Consider the following 7,500-nt stretch of genomic DNA (forward strand, 5'->3'; position numbering starts at 1 on the left):
ACAGGCGCCTGAACATGCAAACAGAACCGGATCACTACTCCCTCCCAAACATCGCCGACGTGACCTCCTACCTGCACAAAGCGAAGGTTTTCTCTACGCTCGACCTCCTGAAGGGGTATTATCAGGTGCCTATGAAGACATCCCCAAGATCGCCATCACCACTCCGTTTGGTACATACACCTTCAATTACTCCTGTTTTGGCCTTTGTAATGCTGGGGCAACGTTTCAACGTCTCATGGATGGCATCTTAGGGGACCTCCCTTTCTGTGTATGTTATGTGGACGACATACTGCGCATCGTGCTCGACCGCCTGCAACAAAACGGCCTTGTAGTCCGGTACGACCAGTGTACCTTTGGCGCCAACGAAGTTTCGTTCTTAGGGCACCGTATCACTCCTGAAGGAGTCCATCCCCTCCCTGAGAAGGTAGCAGCCGTTCAGAATTTCCTCGCGCCCTCTACCGTCAAAGCTCTGCAGGAATTCTTGGGCATGATCAACTATTATCACCGTTTTCTGCCAGCCATTGCCGCCACTCTTGCTCCCCTCTACGCCTCCCTCAAGGGCTACCCAAAGGACCTGAAGTGGGGTCCCCTTCAAGAAGCAGCCTTCTGCAATGCAAAGAAGGCCCTATCAACTGCTGCGGCTCTCACTTTTCCTATCCCACACGCCCCTCTCCTTCTCTTCACCAATGCCAGCGACGTCGCTATTGGTGCAGAACTCGAGCAAGTGGTCAAAGGCTCGCCCCGCCCATTGGCCTTCTTCAGCAGAAAACTGTCCAAGGCAGAATCGGGTTATTCTACCTTCGATCGTTAATTGCTGACGGTGCACTTGGCTGTCTGTCACTTTCGCCATTTCTTAGAAGGTACGCCCTTCGTCATTTGCACAGACCACATGCCTCTGGTGCATGCCTTCACTCGACAGTCTGACACCTGGTCCGCCCGTCAACGCCGACATCTCTCCGCTGTGGCTGAATACAATTGCACCCTCCAATACGTCCCTGGGAAAATGAATCCCGTTGCCGATGCCCTGTCAAGAAACACGTTGGCTGCCGTTCAACTGGGATTGGATTACAACGCCCTGGCTGAGGCCCAATGACAAGATCCAGAGTATCAAGCTTGTAGGACATCCTGCACATCCCTCCGTTGGAAAGACTTTTTCCTCGAAGACTCCAACACCACCCTCCTCTGTGAGATCAGCACTGGTAGACAGCTGCTCCCATGCGCCGACAGGTGTTTGATTTCATTCACGGCCTTTCACATCCCTCGTGACGTTCTACTGCACAGCTGCTGAAGGCAAAGTTCATTTGGCACAGCATTTCTAAGGATGCTAAGGATTGGGTCCGCGCCTGTACTTCTTGCCAAACTTCCAAAGTACATCGACACACGGATTCAGGAGTGGGCACCTTTCCTCATCCTCAGCGTCGTTTCGCACACATTCACGTCGACATTGTAGGCCCCCTACCCACATCACAAGGACATCGTTACCTGTTTACCGTCATCGACTGCTCCACTCGTTGGCCTGAAGCCATTCCCATAGAAACTGCAACGTCCGCCTCATGTACATCTGCCTTACTCTCTGGATGGATTTCAAGATTCGGTATCCCTGAGCATATTACTTCTGACAGGGGAACCACTTTCACCTCTCAATTGTGGACATCATTAGCGAATCTCCTGGGCATCACCCTACATCAGACAACGGCCTACAACCCCGCTGCCAATGGAATGGTTGAACGTTTTCATCGCACCCTTAAAGCAGCTTTGATGTCCCGCTGCAAGGATTGCAACTGGTTTACTCAGCTTCCCTGGGTCCTCCTGGGACTAAGGACCACTCCTAAAGACGCCCTCGACGTCTCGGCAGCTGAAATGGTGTATGGCGACCCGTTGGTCGTCCCTGCCGATTTTTTCCTTCTACAACCTCCTCCGATGATCTCCAGCGCATACATCACGTCGTGGGAAAATTTACTCCGTGCCGCCAGACTTACAAGCCCCCAGCGGAGCATCACATACCAACGGACTTGCACTCTGCAACGCACGTCTTCCTGCGCAACGACACCAGCAAGCCACCACTAACGCCCCCTTACACGGGCCCTTTCCTTGTGATCCGAGGCAGTCCGAAAGCATTCCTCCTAAACAATCGGGGCAAAGAGGACTGGGTCTCCATTGATCGTCTAAAACCTGCTTATCTTCTGCCAGATGACCCGCCTACAGTTCGCCTTTCTAGATCAGGGCGGCCTATTTAACATGTACAGTATGTCATTTTTAGGGGGGGAGCCATGTACCAACCGTGTGTCACACAATTGTACATAATTCCTTTTGTATATATTATGCTTGTATCTGCGCTCTTCCCTCGCACTAAAACGAACATGAAAATTCACGTCTCCGGTTTTCCTCTGTGACATTGACTGTCTTGTAAATATATTATGTCCTGTTGCCTTGAGGTTTTGTATGTAAAGGAGAGGGTTCTATAATATTATAACTCAGTTGATTGCATCCTGCCTTTGAGTTCACAACCTTCTCTTGGCCCGTCACAACAGTATACATATAAATATATATATATATATATATATATATATATATATATATATATATATATATATATATATATATATATATATATATATATATATATATATATATATATATATATATATATAAATATATATCCACACACAAAAGTACCTTCAACCATTTTGATTAAATTTTTTGTGCGTACGTTTGAATACCTATGTGTTTGTGGTTCGTAAAACTTAAAAACTATTCGGCCAAATCTCATGAAATTTGGTTGAATAATTGACCATGATCCAAGTACCATTTGATTAGATTTTAGGAGTGAATTCGTAGAAAGTTATGGCCAAGGTCACGAATAGGTGAAAAACTAATTTAAAAAACTCAATAACTATCAAACTGAATCTCATGAAAAAATCTGAGATTATTACCCATGATCCAAAGATAATTTGATAAGATCTTCCAGCTAATGCAATGTGGAAGTTTATTATTATTATTTTATTATTATTATTATTATTATTATTATTATTATTATTATTATTATTATTATTATTATTATTATTATTATTGTTGTTGTTGTTGTTGTTGTTATTATTATCATTGTTATTAATATTATCATTATCATTATTATCATTATTTTTATTATTATCAACTAAATTTCCATTTTAACAATCGTTAAATAAGCAGAAGATTTTGTATACTTGCATTCATGGCAATATCCAGCTACATACAATGGCACAAATCAGCCATATCATCTATTTTCTTGCACATTACTTCCTTATCTAATCAATATTCTCTTCGATTGACGGTCTTAAGATAATCATTAAGATTTCACAGAGGAAAAAGGAAAAAGCGAGTGATTACTGAATTTTAACCAGAAACCAAAAACCGGGAAGTTGAGACAAAAGCGTAGACAGGAGGAAAAGGAAGTGGTGGAGGAAGAAGAAGAATAAATTAGGATGACATTTATGTGGTGATAAAAAGAGAGAAGAGGAAATAGGAAATGTGATGGCAATTTCTCCAATCCTTTTCTTCTTTATCTTTCCCCATCAAACGGTAAAGTCTTCAGTCGATTTGAATTTTTCTGATTTCACGAATTTCTTGAATATTCCTGAGAATCTCTCGTAACAATTTATATTATATAAAACATTTAATGAATATAGAATTCACAAACTTCTTCAGATATCATAAATTTTATTTTTATTTTGTGAAGATAAAGAACCAATCAAAAAGAAAAAAAAATATCTAACATGAGAGTGCAATGATTATTCACCATATTATTATTATTATTATTATTATTATTATTATTATTATTATTATTATTATTATTATTATTATATATGATAATAATAATAATAATAATAATAATAATAATAATAATAATAATAATAATAATAATAATAATAATACCGAGCAAAATTCACTTCTGCTCTTCTAAATCTCGTATTCTAGATCCGGAAGGGCGTAAAAAGGAATCCCAAAATTCCAGAAAAGGGAATGAAAAACTTTCGAGTTCATGGAATCTCTCTCTCTCTCTCTCTCTCTCTCTCTCTCTCTCTCTCTCTCTCTCTCTCTCTCTCTTTGCGGCTATAACCAGTCTGTTTGGATTGCATTTGAATATCGTCCGAGGTTTGAATTGATCGATAGGATTTAAGGAGAAACTGAAATATGGCTCTGGAAATGTTTCCAGGTTTGAGATTCAATCAATGATGGAATATCTGTCGTGGAATAACAATGACTCATTCTTCAAGCACGTGTCAGCATTTGAATATGCAATTGCAATTGTGTTAGTGTGTAAGTACATCTGTCAGCCATTCTAATGCACAGAAGGGAATTCTAAAAGATAACAAATTCTCTTCGGTTAAATCTTCATAGAATAATGGAACATTTCCTTCATAAAAACAGAATATCCATTAGCCTATTTCATATCAATATTGTATCAGTTCCCGTCAACCTGATAACTGTCTTCGCCAATGAAGTTGTAAGGGGGTTATGTCTTACCGAATTCTTTTGTGTGTTTTTGTATTCTATGTGCGTGTGTTTGTTAGTGATCACCTTCCAGGGCATAATCTCGATCTTAGAGCAATGAAACTTGCAGGGATTAACTGATATGTAAAAGGGTGGATATGATTAAATTTTGGAAATTCAAGGTCAAACATCAAGGTCACGGTCAAGCAAAATGTCCAATTCCCGTAATCACCCATAAGTTTGGACATTGTTTTCACAGAGACTTCAAACTTTGTTCATATTTGAGTATATGAAAGTCCACGTCATATATTACATGTTAAGGTCGAAGGTCAAGGTCGAGTCAAAGATCAAGGTTGAGCAAAATATCAAATTCCGGTCATCAACCATACTGCCATAACTTTAATGAGACTTCAAGGGATTTAGAACTATTATGTAAAGAGATGAATATTATCAAATTTAGGAATGTCGAAGGTCAAGGTCATGGACGAGAAAAACGTCCTTGTCATGTAATCAGCCATACGTTTGAACACCATTGTCAGGGAGAATTCAAACTTGGTTCTCATTAGAGTGTGGGAAAATCCACCCCAGTTAATACATGTTAAGGTCAAGGTTAATGTCAAACAAAAGTTCTAATTCCTGTTATCAACCATATGGCAACAATTTCAATCGTAAGGTAAAGAAATTTACAGGGATTTTAAACTATTATGTAGAGATCTGCAAACGATTAAATTTTGAAAGGTTAAAGTTTAAGGTCACGGACGGACAAAACGTCCATATCACCTAATCTGCTATAAGTTTGGACATCCTTGTCACAGACTTCAAACTTGTTTCATGTAAGATTGTAAGAAAATCCACGCTAATTAATGCATGTTAATCTCAAGGTTAAGTCCAACGTTAAATTCGGGCAAAATTTTCAATTACGTTTATCAATAATTATGCCACAATTTTAATCGTAAAGTAATGAAGCTTGCAAGGATTTGAAACTGTTATGTGAAGAGTTGCAAAGGAATAAATCTTGGAACGCCAAAGGTCAAGGTCACTCACGAGCAATACGTCCATATTATTATTATTATTATTATTACTATCCAAGCTACAACCCTAATTGGAAAAGCAAGATGCTATAAGCCCAGGAGCTCCAATAGGAAAAAATAGCCCAGTGAGGAAAGGAAATAAGGAAATAAATAACTGAAGAGAACACATTAACAATAAATCATTCTAAAAAAAGTAATGTCAAAAGAGATATGTCATATATAAACTATTAACAACATCAAAAACAAATATGTCATAAATAAACTATAAAAAGACTCATGTCCGCCTGGTCAACAAAAAAGCATTTGCTCCAACTTTGAGCTTTTGAAGTTCTACTGATTCAACAACCCGATTAGGAAGATCATCCCACAACTTGGTAACAGCTGGAATAAAACTTCTAGAGTACTGCGTAGTATTTAGTCTTATGATGGAGAAGGCCTGGCTATTAGAATTAACTGCCTGCCTAGTGTTACGAATAGGATAGAATTGTCCAGGGAGATCTGAATGTAAAGGATGGTCAGAGTTATGAAAAATCTTATGCAACATGCATAATGAACTAATTGAACGACGGTGCCAGAGATTAATATCTAGATCAGGAATAAGAAATTTAATAGACCGTAAGTTTCTGTCCAACAATTCAAGATGAGAATCAGCAGCTGAAGACCAGACAGGAGAACAATACTCAAAATAATGTAGAATAAAAGAATTAAAACACTTCTTCAGAATAGATTGATCACCGAATATCTTAAAAGACTTTCTCAATAAGCCAATTTTTTTGTGCAATTGAAGAAGACACAGACCTTATATGTTTCGCAAAAGTAAATTTGCTGTCGAGAATCACACCTAAAATTTTGAAAGAGTCATACAAATTTGAAGAAACATTATCAATACTGAGATCCGGATGTTGAGGAGCCACCGTCCTTGACCTACTTACAATCATACTTTGAGTTTTGTTAGGATTCAACTTCATACCCCATAATTTGCACCATGCACTAATTTTAGCTAAATCTCTATTAAGGGATTCACCAACCCCAGATCTACATTCAGGGGATGGAATTGATGCAAAGAGAGTAGCATCATCTGCATATGCAACAAGCTTATTTTCTAGGCCAAACCACGTGTCATGTGTATATAGTATGAAAAGTGATGGGCCAAGAACACTACCCTGTGGAACACTGGATCACATTCCTATACTCACTATGGTGCCCATCAACAACTCTGAGATCTATTACTTAAAAAATCAATAATAATGCTAAGAAACGACCCACCCACTCCCAACTGTTTCAGTTTGAAAACAAGGGCCTCATGATTAACACGGTCAAAGTCAGCACTAAAATCAAGGCCAATCATACAAACTTCCCAACCACAATCAAGGGATTTCTGTACTGCATTGGAGATTGTAAGAAGGGCATCACATGCTCCAAGGCCTTTACGAAAACAAAATTGCAAACTAGGGAATAGATGATTACCTTCAGCCATAAGTTTAGATATAATTGTCACAGAGATTTCACACTTGTTTTAATATTTGAATGAATGAAAATTCATGCCAATTAATACATGATACGGTCAAAGGTCAAAATCAAGGAAAAGATTGAGAAAAAAGCTGCTGCAGTGGAGGTCTGCGTTCTACTGAGTACCCCTCTGGATTATAAGGTTTTCCATTTCGTAGACTATGGTTTGTTTCGTTATAGATATGGAAAAATTAATTTTGATAATTATACAACGAATGTTGATCACATAATCGTGTTATTGCCTAAACATTGTCTCATCAAAATCGATTATCAATCAATGGAATGATAGTTTCTAAACAAAGTTTTTCCTTATTTGCTTTATTAGTAGCTAATGAACAAAACAGGCTTTTTGGAAAAAAAAATTCTTTGAAGAAAAAAAATATCCCACTGATGTGGCATAGAGAACTGGGAAAAGTTTTCGGTTGTTTTATTAAGCAAAGATTTAAGAGTTTTTAGCAGCAAAGGGAAAACTATAGGAGAATAGGAAAAT

This window comes from Palaemon carinicauda, chromosome 29 (assembly GCF_036898095.1).
Source record: "Palaemon carinicauda isolate YSFRI2023 chromosome 29, ASM3689809v2, whole genome shotgun sequence".
Taxonomy (NCBI): Eukaryota; Metazoa; Arthropoda; class Malacostraca; order Decapoda; family Palaemonidae; genus Palaemon; species Palaemon carinicauda.